The sequence below is a fragment of the Puma concolor genome, chromosome C2 (genome assembly GCF_028749965.1).
Source record: "Puma concolor isolate L17-30 chromosome C2, mPumCon1.1.hap2, whole genome shotgun sequence".
In the NCBI taxonomy this organism is placed as follows: domain Eukaryota; kingdom Metazoa; phylum Chordata; class Mammalia; order Carnivora; family Felidae; genus Puma; species Puma concolor.
The window spans coordinates 32,783,501-32,800,171 of NC_141675.1; the positions used below are offsets into that span (position 1 = coordinate 32,783,501).

The 16,671-nt window shown below is 39.9% G+C and overlaps 1 protein-coding gene across 4 annotated transcripts in view; it reads left to right on the plus strand.

Annotated features, from left to right (window-relative positions):
* The first annotated feature begins 1,721 nt into the window (after positions 1 to 1,721).
* NCK1 (NCK adaptor protein 1) overlaps positions 1,722 to 16,671 on the plus strand; it is a 78,314-nt gene continuing 63,364 nt past the window's right edge. Inside the window, exon 1 of one of the 4 annotated variants that reach the window (XM_086674353.1) lies at positions 1,722 to 1,870. The gene's annotated coding sequence lies outside the window, so the exon portion shown is untranslated. Of the gene's footprint in view, positions 1,956 to 13,035; positions 13,843 to 16,671 lie in introns of those variants that run through there. The other 3 variants (XM_025913794.2, XM_086674354.1, XM_086674355.1) reach the window with 3 other exon arrangements.

A 16,671-nucleotide genomic window follows, 5' to 3' on the forward strand; every position in this document is an offset into this window, starting at 1 on the left:
ATTTGAACTGAGCCACATTTTGCTAATAGTTTGTTGTATGATTTTGGAGAAACAGCTTTAACCTTTGAACAATCCTTTCTCCAGCTTCAAAAATGAGTATAATAGTATCTCAATCCATAACTTTATAAGATGTATCAACAAATAAAACTATTGTGTTAGCTTGGGTTCCAATAACAAAATACCAACAACTAGAAGCTGAAGTCCCACATCAGGATGCCAGCATGGTCAATTACAGGGGAGAGCTGTCTTCCAGGCTTGCACATGGCCCCCTTGCCACTGTCCTTTCATGGTGGAGATAGCAAGCTCTCTGTTATCTCTTTCTATAGGAACACTAATCCTATAGAATTGGGTCCCCACTCTTATCATCTCAAAAAGTCTTAAGTGCTTCCTTAAAGGCCCTATATTCAAATACAATCACATTGGAGGTTAGGGATTCAACATACAAATTTTGGGAGGGGATATAACTGCAACAGCCACTATAAAATATGCAAAGGTATTTAGACCCTTAGAATAAATTTAAAATCACTTCCATTATTCATTTTGGATGCTAATAATGGGATATAGACATAGAATAGCTGTTGTCAAGAGTTTCATGGTTTACTTGCTGGAGCCAACTTGAAGCCAGGAAGGGGTCAATAGGTGATTTGTGCTTGACCTTGTGATCCTAAATAATAGCAACCAAACCATACATATCAGCACTCAAATGAATAATTTTGAAGTTAAATGCAGAAAAGTGTGAACTCTTGGGAGTTACGGTCAGGGCCAGGATTAAAGAAGGGATAGGAAAATGTATTAATTTTTACTTAAACTATATTTACTTAACGATCTATCAAGTACTAGGCAGTGGAGAAAAACAATACTGACATGGTTCCTGACTTAATAGAGTTTACCTTCTAGGTACGGATACGGACAAGCTCTTTTAACAGCTTGGGTGGGGAAAATACCAGTGCTTCATGAAAGGTACCTAACACAGCAAGCTTCCTTGAGGAGGCAAGGAAGCGGAGCCACAGAGTTGGTTCGGGAGTAATAATGCCCGCTGAGGGCGAGGGGCTGTAGTACCGGCGTGGGGAGAACCAACTTACTGATGACCCGGCAGGTGGCTGGGGCTGGGTCCCCAAGAATGGGCACACCTGGCACCGAAGGTCATTGTCCTCCTCACAGAATGGCTACCACAGAGACTGGAAAGCTATCCACGCACCAGGGCACTTACAAGGCCCTCAGACTCAGCTTATTTCGGTTTATGGCCCAAATTAACCATACGTCTTCTATTTTTCTCTCAAGTCGTCATTTCAGGCCGTTTGGTTTGTTTTTCGTTTTTGCTCCCCGCCCTTAAAAATCTGCTGGCAAGACCCTCTTTCAGGTGCCGAAACCAGAAGGGAGTTCCCAGAACAGTTGGGGCTTAACTTGGGAAGCAATAATTTCTGCTGTGGAGTCCCTAATGTGGCACTGAGGAAGAAAGGCCCAAAGTAATCAGCCAGAGCAACCGAAGAGGCAAAAGCGAAAAGAGTCAGGGTCAGGCCAAGCGCTTCCCAACCTCTCGCTCTCTCCCCGCGGAGCTGCTTCAGCTAGCTCCACGCCCTACACACCGCTTGATTGACATGCGGACACGAGCAATCCGAGCGCGGCGCAGACAGCCCTCGCTTCAGGGATAGGAGGGAAGGGAGCGACTGAGCCTATCGGATTGTGCCGGGAGGGGGTTTCCTGCCCGCGCGGATCCGCCCGCCGCCTCCCGGCCAGTCGGTGCTGGAGCCCCGCCCGCTCGCCGCGCGCCTCCCGCCCCTCTCCCGAGAGCTACGCGGCGGCAGAGCGGAGGCCTCGTGCCGTAACGGCCATCGCGGCGGCCGCGGCGGCGTCCCGGTGCCCTCCTGAGGTGAGCTGGGGCCGCACGGACCCAGCAGAGGGAAGGTGAGACAGTCCTGCCGACAGGCAGACGGCAGACAGCGGTTCCTTCCCCCGTACGTCCACACAGCCTGTTACTCGCTGCGTCGCTTCCTCTTCTCCGGCGAAGTTAGCTCCCCGGGCGCCGTCTGCCGGCCCGGAGCTGAGCCGGAGGGGGCGGGGAGGCCGCTCGGCCGGGCCTGGGCGTTTGCACCGCGGCTCCGCGCGACCCTCTGGTCAGTGCCTCGGGTGGCGCAGCCCCAGGCCTCGCTCTGGCCGGCCGCTCTTGCAAGGCTGGGAGGTCGAGGGTACGGCGTGCGCGCTCCCCCGGTTCTTTTTCCTCCCTAAAAAGTCCTGTTGGCTGTTGTGGCGTAATCCGAGGCCGGGAAGGTAGGGACCTGGTAGAGGAGGGAAGGGGCACGCTCATCTCCAGCGCTAGAGAAGGGGAAGGACCCGCAACCTGTGTTGAGGGTGGACATCCTTGGGATGCGCCCTGTGCCCCTCCCCTCCCCCCCTCCGCCGTTTCCCTCGTTCTCGGGAAATCTGGGTTATTTTAACTGTGTGGTCCTGCTGTATATACGTACGTTTGCTTGTTGCTTGCGCTGTGAGCTTTTGACTTTAAGTGTAATATACCCGGTAAAAGAAAGAAATCTCAATAGTTGGTTTTGTACTGTTTTCTTAGGCGCTTCCATAAAAGTTAAATTTGCAGTTAGAAGCTTGGGAAGCTGGATTTTTTTTAGGGCTGAGAACTGTAACATTATAGGAGCTAAAGTTAATGTCGAACGGATGAGCTGGTCACCTAAAAATAATTTTACCCGTTAGATTTGGTAAGAAACCGTAGGAGTTAGGAAAGAATGAAGTTGAGAATTTCTAATCCCATCTTGGATGGTGAGCGAAGAAGATCACTGTTTGATCAAAACGGGTAAATGTTGCAAGAGGTACTCATTTTTAGAAGGCCTACTTTGGTAAATTTATGAAAAACCAACCATACAATTTGTTAAGCATTTGGAAAGCACTTTTTTTAGAATCTCAGTCTTCATCGAGGTCACAAAGTAAATGGAGAAATAAGCCAAGAAGGTTTTGTTTGTTTGATAATTGTCAGTAATGTTCAGTTCTTAAATAGGCTCCCATTCACAGTTTGATAGTAACTCAAGAACTAAGCATTGGTTGTTTAATAGTAGTTTTATTCCATCTTGATCACAGACTCGAATTTTCTTTTTTGGGAAAATTGTGATCTGGAGGAAATAGTTATAATACCTGTAAACACTATTTGCAGAGTACTCAAGATTTAGCTGTCCTTGTTCACATATTACATTTTAAATTTCTGCTTTATTTTTCTGCACATTATCTTTTAATCCAGGCTTCACCAGTGCTTTCAGGTCCATGTAAATAAAATTTCACACATACACAGAATGTTTTGTTAGATACCGAATGATACTTTATGCCTATGGGTTTATTTTCTTTTGGACCTTTGAGAGCTTTCTTGCCAAAAAGCTCAAGGTAGATTTGATGTGATTATTGTTATAAATCTCTTGTTGGAAAGGCCTGGGTGGCTCAGGTCATGCTATCACGGTTCATGAGTTCGAGCCCCACATCTGGCTCACTGCTGTCAGTGCAGAGCCTGCTTCTGATCCTCAGTCCCCCTCTCTTTCTCCTCTCTCTCTCTTTCTGTCAAAAAGAATACATATTAAAAAATAAATACACGATACAGTCCATTTTTTCCTATCGTAGTATCACAGTTTAACAAGTTTCACAATTTACTTACCTTTATAATGTGGAAAGATACCAAATGTTCTCTACCTACATCAGGAGATTAAATGATTATTTAGTTGCTAAGTAAAATTGGAGGAAACTCCGTGAAATCACTAAGCATTTAACAAATTCCTTGTAAGTACTTGGCTGTGCTGTTTTAGGAAGACAACTGATGTTTAAAGATCGTTTAAGGCAATGATTCTATCTGGATGATCCTCATTTTACTGATTCCATATATGCTTTGTTTTGGTATACCATACTTTCAGCTATCCAGACACAAACCTTGTGTCTTTGACATCTTTCATTAATATAACATCGGCAAATTTTCATCCACCATTTTTTTGGAAATTTCTTTCGTATATCTTTTCCTTTAGCTTTTAACTAGGTTTTCTGCCTACCTTTTCTCTCTATTCAGTATGTTCTGCCTTCTGCCTTAATCTTAAAATAATGCTTCCAGCACGTCCGTCACTGTGAAACCAGCAATAGCTCCCTGTTACCTACAGAGTATACTTCAGAATTCCTCATCTTCTGATAGTCTGCTCAAAGCCTACTTTTTTTCATATGACAGTGGTATTTCTCTATGGGAGCTGTCCATCCTAACTAAACCAATCTCTCATTCTCATTTAGACTTTGTGTTTGTCTACCTTCGTATCTGTTGAAAATTTGATTGCCTATCCATAGCCCTCTTATTCTTTAAAAGAAATCCCCTCAAACCCCCCCAGATTATTACCAAAGTAGCAAATGAAATCCTATTTTGTTGAAATTTAATTTTTAGTCCTGAAGTCAGTGCAGCCTTCCAGAACTTTCTGTTCCCTGTGTTGTTGCTTTCCTTTGAACCCATAGCCTTACTGTTTTATCATTCCTTTTTTTTTTTTTAATCTAATGTGGGCTTGTGTCATGATATGAAGCAATATGAAGGAATATGACATTGGAATTCCAACCATTTGATTTATAGGTAAGGAAAATGAAATCCATACAGAATAACTACACTAAAATTCACACATCTAGTGATGATGGCAGAGCTGAAACCCAAACATTGATTTCCTAAGTCAACTTCTGTGTATTTGGTTTTTTTTTTATTCAATTTTAATTTTTTTTAATGTTTATTTTTGAGAGAGAGAGAGAGAGAGTGTGCATGCATGCACGTGCCAGCAGGGGAGAGGCAGAGAGATAGAGGGACAAAGGATCTGAAGTGGGCTCCGTTCTGACAGCACAAGCCCAGAGCCCAATTCGGGGCAGAACTCAGAAACCAGGAGATCATGACCTGAGCCAAAGTCGGATGCTTAACTGACTGAGCCACCCAAGTGCTCTTTTTTTTTTTTTAAAGTTTATTTAGAAAGAGCGCGAGAAGGGGAGGGGTGGAGAGAAACAATCACACAGTCTTAGTGCAGAGCCTGATGTGGGGCTTGAGCCCAGGAACTGTGAGATGATGTCCTGGGGCAAAATCAGAGCTGTTAAGCTTAACTACTGAGCCACCCAGGTGCCCCAAGTTCTTTGTATTCTTTAAAAATTTTTTTTCCTTTGAATTTTTTTTAATGTTTATTTATTTTTGAGAGGGGGGAGGGAGAGAAGGAACAAGTAGGGGAGGGACCAAGGGAGAGGGAGACAGGATCCAAAGCGGGCTCTGTGATGCCGGCACAGAGCTGGATGGGGGGCTGGAACTCATGAACTCACAAACCTCAAAATCATGACCTAAGCCAAAGTTGGACACTTAATCACCGAGGTGCTCTTCTGTGAATTTCTTATGAAGTTATACTACTTCTCATATTTTGCAATGTAGTTTTGTATTATTTGCTTCACATTACTTTGCACTTTGTGTTTTTATGCCTTCTCATTTAGATTCAAAACCTGTACGTAAGGGCAGTGGAGTCTTTATGACTTGGATTGTTTAATCATTAAAACTGATTTAAAGTCTTTTTTCTATGCTTGTTAGCTGTATTAACAGCATTAACAAAAATAATATTGTCATCTCTATAGTTGAGTCCATGATTCATTAAAAAGTGAGTGGATCTCTTAGAACTATTACTACTGAAGGTTAGTTTGCTTGACTCTCTTGACTCAAAGAGACTGAATGTTTGGGTGTCTTCAGAGTAAATGTGAACATTGCAATGGTTTGGAGGAAATCTGCAGGGTTTATCACATAACTATATTTAATGATCTAGCTAAATGTTCTTTTTCTCTTTTAGTTTCTTAGAACAGCAACACTTTTACATTTTTCTACTTTGTCATCTTGTTCATCTGTCAGGAAGCAGATTATTGAGCAATCTGCTTATTGAGCAAAGTATTCTGCAAACATTTCCATTTCGGGAGTCAAAGCTTTTTTATATTTGTTCTTGACATTTTTTTCTCCTTTTGGCTCTAAAGTTTCTGTTAATAGCATCAGCATAGTGTTGCCTTGGTATTTTTTTTTTTTTACATTTATGTAGTAAGAGTTAAATGGTGTAATGTAGAACAGAAAACTGTCCGGTGAAATATCTCTGGAGGGAATGTTTTCCTCTTTTGGTTTGAAACAGGTTAGAAGCTGTTTTTCTTTTATTTCCTGGTTTATAATTGTTTTCTAAATTATTTTTTATTAAATTTTTTTTTAGTGTTTATTCATTTTTGAGAGAGAGAGAGAGAAAGAGACAGAGCGTGAACAGGGGAGGAGCAGAGAGAGAGGGAGACACAGAAACCAAAGTAGGCTCCATGCACTGAGCTGTCAGCCCAGAACCCAACGTGGGGCTCGAATTCATGAACCATGAGATCATGACCTGAGCTGAAGTCAGACACTTAACCAACTGAGCCACCCAGGTGCCCCTATAATTGCATGTTTTTTATTTGTTTAAATAAATTATCTGCTGTGGGGTGCCTGGGTGGCTCAGTTGGTTAAGCATCCACCTCTTGATTTCAGCTCAAGTCATGGTGTCACGGTCCTGGGATCGAGCCCCATGTCAGATTCTGCGCAGATAGCAGGGAGTCTCTCTCTCTTTCTCTGCCCCTCCCCCCTCAAAATAAATAAATAAACATTTAAAAATAAATAATCTGCTAAAATAAACTGTTGAAATACTATCTTGTTCTGTATTCCTGAAATTGTATTTAAGGATTGCTGAATTGTATGGAAGTATGGTATGAATAATTTCTGCTTTTCCTCAAACAGACCAATTGAATAAAGCAGTGAGAATATGGCTTTTAAAAAATGGATATGTCTAAAAAGGTTTTTAGTTATTGTTGTTGTTTTAAGAATTGGCCTTCCAAAAATTTCAGTACATACTTCCAAATCATGTTACATTTAGATCAACTCAAATAATTGATATAACAAAGAATTAATATGCCCTGTATTTTGAGTATTCTAGCAAAATAAAAATTTATATTTACAAGAGAAATATTCCATTAATTAAACAAGGCATTGGAAAAATTTCCTTAGAAATTTTTGATTGCTTACAGGTACTACATGTTCTTGATAACATTTTTTATTTTTAGAAACATTTAGAATACTTCGTGTACAGTCCCATTCGCTCCCCCCCGCCCCCCCCCCCCCCCAATTGTGCTGCCCAGGGAAGTCACTTTAATTTTTCTGTGTTTTTTTTTTATTTCCCATTTCCTTTTCATATTCTTTTTTTTTCTTTTTAAAGATTTTAAGTAATCTCTGCACCCATTGTGGGGTTCGAACTCACAACCCCGTAATCCAGAGTCGCATGCTCCACTGACTGAGCCCGCCAGGTGCCCTTCTGTATTCTTAAAAAGGCCTATAAGGCCTTCCGTTATTTGGCTTTTGCCCACTTCTAGCTGCATCTCTTGCCATTTTCCCTTTCCTTTAGGCTGCTCTTTGGGCCTTCTATTGCCAGGCTGGGTTTGGTTTTTTTTTTGGTCTTGGAACCTGTGAACATGCTCTTTCCTATGGGCAGATGGCTCCCTTAGGTCAATTAGTATTAAATTTGGCTGCTGCTAATAGAAAGAGGCCAAATAATTTCTCTCTCACACCAGAGAGGTCCAGCATTTGTGTGGCACTCATTTACTAAATGTTATTTCCAGGTGTTTTTTTTTCCGTAGTGTAAATAATTGTGAAATACAGATCTTTGTGTATAAAGCCTTAATTTTTTCCCCCTTTTGATTAATTCCTGTTACGGGATGCAATTGAAAATGTCATTAATTTCCTTAAAAACTTTTTAGAGAAAATATGGTTAAATTTTTTAAAATAGCAAAGTACACAAATTTCATTGTATAACTCAATGAGTTTTTATATTTGTAGACATACACCCATCACCCAGGTCAAGTATAGAACATTTCCAGTGCTCCAGAAGGCTCTGTCATATGTCCTCCCTATCATTATTTCTTGTCCCCAAAAGTTAATTACTGTTCTGACCTGTATCATTACAGGTTATTTTCCCCTGATTTTGAATTTCATATATCAATAGAACCATACACTATACATGTTTTGTGGGTGACTACTTCTGCTTAATATTGTGCTTATGAGATTCATTTATGAAGTTGGATGTAGCAGTAGTGGGGTCTTTCTTACCAAGGGTAGTATTCTGTTGATGAAATCTACAATTAAAAATTCACCATTAATGGATACTTTGTTCCAATTTTTTTTTTTTAGCTATTATGAATAAAGTTGCTATATACATTTACTTACGAGTCTTTCAGTGGACATACACACTCATTTCTTTTGTGTATGTATCTGGGAGTATAATTATTTTCTTGTCTACCAGTTTTTGAACGTGCTCGGAGCAGCTTTCTGTCTTGTCCATGGCAGTTTTGGTGATTTCTCTCTCTGCCATAAGGCTAGTGATCCTCCTTGCCTTTCTCCTGTGTTAAATCTCTTAATTCCTGTGAATCATGTCGCTTTGACCCCACAGTAGATTGCTGTTAAAGGCTGAGATCTCGCATGAATGAATGCAAGATCTTTTTTTTTTTTTTTTTTGGTCTTCCCACGTGATTTTGGTGAGTGATGAATTTAGGTTGGAAATAATTTACTTTCAGAATTCTGAAGACCTCGCCATTGTTTTTGGCTTGTGATCCTTTTGAGAATTTCGAGGATATTCTGATTCCTGATCCTAATGTTTTTTGCTTTTTTTGGAATTTTGTATCTCTTGTATTCTGAAATTTCATGAGGGTGTGACTTGGTGTACATGTATTTTTGTGCGTTTTCCTGGACATTGATTGTTCCAGCCAGATCCGCAAAATTATGTTTGTTAGTTATGGGAAATTCTTTTGAATTATTTCATTGATCATTATATTAGTCTGCTAGGGCTACCATAAAAAAATACCAGAGGCTGGGTGGTTTAAACAACAGAAATTTATTTTCTCACAGTTCTGAAGCGTAAGAAGTCCAAGATCCAGGTGCTATCAAGGTTGGCTTCTCATGAGATTTCTTCCTGGCTTGTAGACCGGCCTTTTCACTATGTCCTTACAAGGCTTTTCTGTAAGGAGAGTAGTCTATCTCTTCCTGCTCCGCTTCTGAGGACATCAGTCCAATTGGATTAAGGCCCCACTCTTATGACACCTCCTAAAAGCCCTTTCTCCAAATTCAGTCACATTGGGAGTTAGAGCTTCAAGATGGATGTGGAGAGGGGGAAACAATTTATTCTATAACAGTGGTTTCCTCTCCTTCCTTTTTCTTTCTGAAAATTTTATTTCTGCTAGTCTATTTGTATATCAGACTACTCCTTCAGTATTTGTTTTTCTCCTTTTTCATTTCCTACTCTGTTTGCTCTATATGAGAGGTTTACTTTATTTCCTGAGCCTTCTGTTGAATTTTTCATTTTTGCAAGCAAGATTTTGATTTCCCAAGAACTCTTTGTTCTCGTAAAAATTTTTTTTAATAAGGAGCATTCTGTGCTAGTTTCATAGATACATTTTCTTCTCTAATTTCTGAGACTATAAAATGTCTTTTTGTTTTGTTTTTGTCTTTTTTTTTTCCCCTTGTTTCTTGTTTGTTCTTGGAGACTCTCTTCTAAATTGGTCTAAGTTTTATGTTGGAGGTTTGCTTCAGGTGTCAGTAATCCTTGGATGTTATCGCGAGATTGAAAGCTTGAATTAATGGGGACTTAAAGACTTTGAACTTTATTGCATGGTGGTCCAAGTGAGCCTTTTTTTTTTTTTTTTTTTTTAGAAAACCCTGAAGGTGTTTTTTTCTTAAGGGAAAACAGTTCTGTTTGAAGGCTAAAGTTTTGACTGCCTTCTTTTTTTTGGTGTAAGGGACTGGTTTCTCATTCCCCACATTTGGTAGGGTACACAGATCTTTAATTATATCTGGTGATCCTCCAGTTCAGAGTTAGGTAGCCAACCATCAGGTAGATTTGGGGAGGAAACTTCTAAGTTTTTAACCACTTCTTAGCTTTCACCCAGTCTTCCTTACTTAACTCCCTCTTTTCTTAGTTTAAGCAGTAGCAGGTGCTCCTAGTTCCTGACTCCTTTGAGGTTTCCAAGGTATAAATTGGGTTTTTCAATTACTGGGTTAGGCTTCACCTTTCTGGAATTCGCTGAGGTAGTTACCAGTTGTCTCTTTTTGGTTACAAAAATTTGTTGCTATTGTTTGCTTTCCTGTATGTTTTGCCTTCTGTGTTAATTTTCTTCAAAAAAAAATTAAGTGTTAAATCCACTATTTTGATTGAAACCTCTCAAAAACCTTATTTGTACTGCCCTAAGCTAAGAATGATTTTACATTTTTAAAGGGTTATAAGAAAAAAGTATGTGACAGAGACTGTGGCTCACACAGCACAAAATATTTACTATCTGGTCCTTTAGAGAAAAGTTGGCTTGCCCTGTCCCTTGTTATAGTTTCTGATTTCCTTTTTTTTTTTTAATTTTTTTTTTCAACGTTTTTTATTTATTTTTTTTGGGACAGAGAGAGACAGAGCATGAACGGGGGAGGGGCAGAGAGAGAGGGAGACACAGAATCTGAAACAGGCTCCAGGCTCCGAGCCATCAGCCCAGAGCCCGACGCGGGGCTCGAACTCAAGGACCGTGAGATCGTGACCTGGCTGAAGTCGGACGCTCAACCGACTGCGCCACCCAGGCGCCCCTCTGATTTCCTTTAATAAAGCTGTTTCTAGACTACTACTTTACTCCCACTCAAGCTTAAGTTTACAATTTTGGAACTTCCTGAAGCTGTTTATTTTAATTTAGTCTAGTGCACATCATGGAAGTTATGACTAAGAATTGGTAGGTTCTACTCAATTATCAGAGATGTGGGATAATTGTAATGTAAAATCTCAAGGAGTAGGATAGCAAAATATTGAAGAAATAAGTCATGGAACATGCAATATATACATAGATACATTGTTCTTTGTCACTTAAGTGCAGAATTTAGGCACCAGTACTTTTAGTAATGGGAAGAGGGACAGTTGTCATAATGACAATAGGCTCAAGTCTTATTTTAAATGAGCCCTGTTCGGGGCACCTGGGTGGCTCAGTCGGTTAAGCCGCCGACTTCAGCTCAGGTCACCATCTCGCGGTCTGTGAGTTCAAGTCCCACGTTGGGCTCTGTGCTGACAGCTCAGAGCCTGGAGCCTGTTTCAGATTCTGTATCTCCCTCTCTCTGACCCTCCCCTGTTCATGCTGTGTCTCTCTCTGTCTCAAAAATAAATAAACGTTAAAAAAATTTAAAAAAAAAAAATGAGCCCTGTTCATCAGCCCTCTCTAGTTGGTAAATCATAACTGGCAGAATAGTTTTGGCTCTAGGCAAGAGGCTGTTCTAGGCAGTAATATATATACACATATAAGTGTGTGTGTGTGTATGTATGTGTATATATATATATATACACACATATATATATGTATTTTTCTACCTGATGCCAGAAATGAGAGGGAGACTTCATTTGAGCCACATGTCAAAATGGGAGAAACAGGATTACATTGTTGTAGGAAAAAAAAAGTTTTTTTCTTTAAGTTCCACTGCCAAAAAACTCAATTATGTTTAGTCTTAATTGGTTTTTATATTTTAAAATTTTAACATTTATTTTTTGAGAGACAGAGAGAGCGAGAGACAGCGAGAGAGCAAGCGTGGGGGAGGGGCAGAGAGAGAAGGAGACACAGAATTGGAAGCAGGCTCCAGGCTTCAGGCTGTCAGCGCAGAGCCCAGTGTGGGGCTTGAACTCACCAACTGTGAGATCATGACCTGAGCTGAAGTCAGACGCTTAACCTACTGAGCCACCTGGCGCCCCTGTTTAGTCTTAATTGTATGAGCAGTCTCATCACAGATTGCTTGTATAATTATCTTTAATTCCTATAAATGGTATCTTGTTTTAGTATTTATCACTGTTATTTTTTGTATGTTCCAGAATTATTTCTGTGAATATACAAACTCATGCTCACTTTTAATTTTGCTCAGGGGCGCCTGGGTGGCGCAGTCGGTTAAGCGTCCGACTTCAGCCAGGTCACGATCTCGCGGTCCGTGAGTTCGAGCCCTGCGTCAGGCTCTGGGCTGATGGCTCAGAGCCTGGAGCCTGTTTCCAATTCTGTGTCTCCCTCTCTCTCTGCCCCTCCCCCGTTCATGCTCTGTCTCTCTCTGTCCCAAAATAAATAAACTTTGAAAAAAAAAAGTTAAAAAAAAAAATAAGCTCATATTCTACATCTTATTTTCTAATTTAGAGATTCTGGAGTCAGCCTAAATTCCACTGTAGGCTTCATCACTGTTTGTTTGGGGTTAGACCTCTATAAGCCTCATTTTTTTCTCCTCTGTAATACGGGATGATACCTAATCAAAGGATTATTATAAGGATTATTATAAATGCAAATTCATTTCCAGGTTCCACTTGATTGCTAAGTAGTGTTTTGTGCGACTGCTCAAGGGTATGGGTTTCTTTCTGGTGGGGTAAAAATGTTCTAAAATTTATTGTGTTGATGGTTGCACAACTCTGAATATATTAAAAACCATTAAATTGTACACTTTAAATGGGTTATTGTATAGTATGTGAGTTATATCTCAGTAAGGTATTACCAAAAAAAAGGAAAAAAAGCTGCTCAAACCTAGATCGCTTCATCAGTTTGTATAGCTAAGTGCCTGTTCTCTTCCTGCTTCAGCAGGAGATTGAAGATTTATCCTCTGTAAAGGACAAAATAGTGTCTCTGAGAGAGGGGTGGGCACTAGACATAATTGAAGATGAGGTGTCCCATGGAAAACACCTGAATTACCTGAAGTAAATGTACTCAATGTTGGGACCCTTATTAAGGCCTCTTCTCCTTTTTGGCTCCCAGAATTCTGGCTATCAGGTAGGAACTTACAGGATGCTTCTTTTAACTAGCCCCAGAGGAAAAACTGTAATTCACCATCAGCTTTTAGGGTCTTACTATTATTTTATTTTACTTTACTATATATACACATACATATACATATAATAAACATATTGAACAAGTACCAAATGTAAACTTTATGCTAAATGCTCTGTGGGATGTCAAAGAAATAGAAGACTCATGATTTGTAAGAGTTCATAATCTAGCTTTAATTAAAGAACAGTCCTAAGAAATACATTGACAAAGACAAGTTTAAGAAACATCTTACCAGAAGTTCTCAGTAAATAATTGGGGTTGATGGAAGGCAAGTGAGGCCAAATCAGTCAGGTAAGTATAATCAATAAAGGAATGATGTTCCGTATATTAATAAATTTTCTCTTAAACACCTGCTGAATATCTAGGCTGGTGATACCCATATGGACAATGAGGACTTCTGCATTTTCCATGAATTTTTTATCTTGGAAGTTAACAAATCTTTCATAACCCGGGGGGGTCATCCCTGCCAATTTATCACTTAAAATACATGACTCAAGCACTCCAAAAACACTCCTTGACCCCTGAATTCTATTTGTCTTACATCTGGCTAAATAAACGATCCTTCCGCTGTAGTAGCAAGCAATAATCAACTATGACAGGCATCCTGTCCTGAAAATGCTGCTCCATCACTTAGATTTTTCCCTGGTCTGGACACTCTTTCAGAGCTCTTTCTACATAGTGGGATAGATTTCTACCATCTTATCTGGAACAATAGCCTTTCACTTACTGGTATCCCCTGATAATCCCACAACTCTTTTCGTTTTCCTTCACAGAAAGACCATGCAAGAGCTTAAGACTTCTGTAAGACAGTCTTGTTTCAGGAGATGACCCAGTCTCTCCAGCTTATCGTCACATAAACAGAGTTTGTCTCCAAATGAAAGATTTGACCACCATAGCTACTGGTAGATTGATAACAAGCCTTCTCCAACCAAAGCCAGTGCCTGGCTGACATTTCCTGTGGTAGCTGGTGATTTGAAATGGCTGCTGTTAACAGACCAACTGAACTTTTGAGATCTCCACTGTTTCCAATTCCTCTTGAGTCTGCTGGTCAATCAACTTGTCTGTTCAACTTGTCTGTTCAAGAGTACAGCTGTGCATGAATTTATCCAAGTAAGGTTGATGAAATCATAGTATAGGTGAAGATTTTTTTTGCTTATTAGTAACATATCTTGCTCCAGTTTCATCTCTTAACCAATAGAAAATGAACAACATCTCGGGGCGCCTGGGTGGCGCAGTCGGTTGAGCGTCCGACTTCAGCCAGGTCACGATCTCGCGGTCCGTGAGTTTGAGCCCCGCGTCGGGCTCTGGGCTGATGGCTCAGAGCCTGGAGCCTGTTTCTGATTCTGTGTCTCCCTCTCTGTCTGCCCCTCCCCCGTTCATGCTCTGTCTCTCTCTGTCCCAAAAAAATAAATAAACGTTAAAAAAAAAAAATTAAAAAAAAAAATTTTTTTTGCAACAGTCAGAACAAAAAATAATTCTTTAAAATTAGAGCATAATAGTAAGAAAAAACAGTAGAAGAAAGGAAGTTGAAGTAGAGATCTTTAATAAAGTAGAGGAAAATATGGAAAATAGGTTATAAAAAGAAAAAAGGTCAGTCCAGGAGGTGAATTTCCGTATAACAGAAATGCCAGTGAGAAAAGAGTGGAGAAAAATTATCAGTGAAATAATGAAGAAAAATCCCCAGAGTTGAGGAACCTCATTTTACAAATTGAGAGGCCTTTTGGTACTCAGGAAAATGGATGAAAATAAATGCATACCTTCAATCTGGGACTAGTCAGGAAAATGGAGACCACATTACTTATTATAACAGAATTTAAAGAGTTGTTTAGCTATATTATGGGTTGAATAGTGTCACCTCAAAAAGATATGTTGAAGTCCTAGTCCTTCAGCATCCCAGAATGTGACCTTATTTGGAAATACAGACTTTACAGAGGTAAATCAAGTTAAAATGAGGTGAGTGGAGTGTGCCCTAATCCAATATGATTGGCATTCTTTAATAACAGTGGAGGAATTTAGACAAATTTGGATGAAGACAGGCATAGAGAGAACATGGCCATCTATAGGCCAAGGAGTGCTTGAGGCTACCACAAGCTAGGAGAGAGTCCTAGAACAAATCCTTACCTAGTTACCTAGAACATTGCCAGTACCTTGATTTTGGACTTCTGGCCTCCACAACTGTGAGATGGATATTTGTGTAAGCCAACCTAGTTTGTGTTTCTTTGTTATAGCAGCCCTCAAAAACCAATACACTAGATAACTGGAGAACTGAAAAGACACTAAGGGAATACTCAGGTATCATACAGATAGTAACTATAAGAAGTAAATTACTAGCTTCTAGGGCTGGAAGAAGATCTTGGGATTATTAGAATTTAGAAGCATGAAGAGTGGTCTGGAGGAGCCGAAACTGAAACTTCTGAGGAGTTGCTACCTGCTCAGAAAGTAAAGGTATTTTAGGGTGGTCTGTGAATGGCAGGAAAAGTACAAAAGCAAAAAAAAATTGCCAACTGGAGCCAGTTGCTGCTGCTGGAATCATTGCTGTTGCCAGAGTGAAGTTTGTTGGTTGATGGTTGTTGGTTGATGCTGACCTGAAGGAGTATCTCCTTGTTCCCTCCTTTAGTCTTCTAGTGTCTTTCTTGTATGGAGAATACAGAGTCTGATAGGGAGTCAGCTAGCAAAGGAGATATGTGATTTATAGGGTTCCAGCCTCCCAACATTGCAGAGTAGAGAACTAGGTTTGAAGCCAGGAGCAATAACTAACTAGTACACATAGACACTGAGGTATGTCCTCATGAAAGTTTGAAGTACATAGAACAAAGAACATCCAGAGGTAGGGGAAATGAGTCATTACAGAGATTCAGTATTCTCAACTGCAGACTCACAAGCCAGAAAGTAGTGAGCAATGCTCTCAAAATCTGAGGAAATGATTTCCAAGTTAGAATTGTTTTCCCAGTCAAATTAAGCATAAGTTTAGAGTGTAGACATTTTCAGACATGCAAGGTCTCCACAAATTTCTCTTCCCTACTTCCTTTCTCAGAAAGCTAATGTGTGATTTGTTCTACCCACCAAAAGGAAGGAGAAAACCTCCATAAAAGAGAAGGTGAAAGATACAGGAAACAGGAAATCAGATTTTAGAGAGACAAAGGGAATCCTAAGGTGATAGTAAAGAGGATTCCCTGAATGCTGATTATCTAATAAAAGAGCAGTAAGTCCAGATTGTACCAGGTAAGAAGGCATTGGTAGCTGTATGACAGTGAAATTAATAGAATACCTGATGTCTGCATATTTAATTTAGGAAATTTGCAAGGAATTTGGAGTTGAATAAGTGATATCTTTCCTTTGCTTAGTTTTTTATATTGGCATTTTAGAACTTTGTTCTGGAATTACTTCCCTCTTATACTCAGTCCTGTGACTTTTAAGTAGTATCAATAGGTGGATGCTTTACAAGTTTATATCTCTAGGAAAGATCTCTACCATTTTACATTCCCACCAACAGTGCACATTTTACATTTCCATCAACAGTGCCCAAAGATTCCAATTTCTCCAAATCCTTACCAATCCCTTGTTATTTTCTTTCTTTCTTTCTTTTTTCTGATAGTAACCATCTTAATGGGTATAGGGTTTTAGCTCATTGTGGTTTCTGTTTGCATTTTCCTAATGATAAGCAGTGTTGAGCATCCTCTACTATGTTTATTGGCCATTTATATATCTTTGGAGAAATGTCTAAGTTCTTTGTTTTTTCATTGGGTGGTTGTTGAGTCTTGACAGAAATGTATCAGTTGTGGTTTTTCT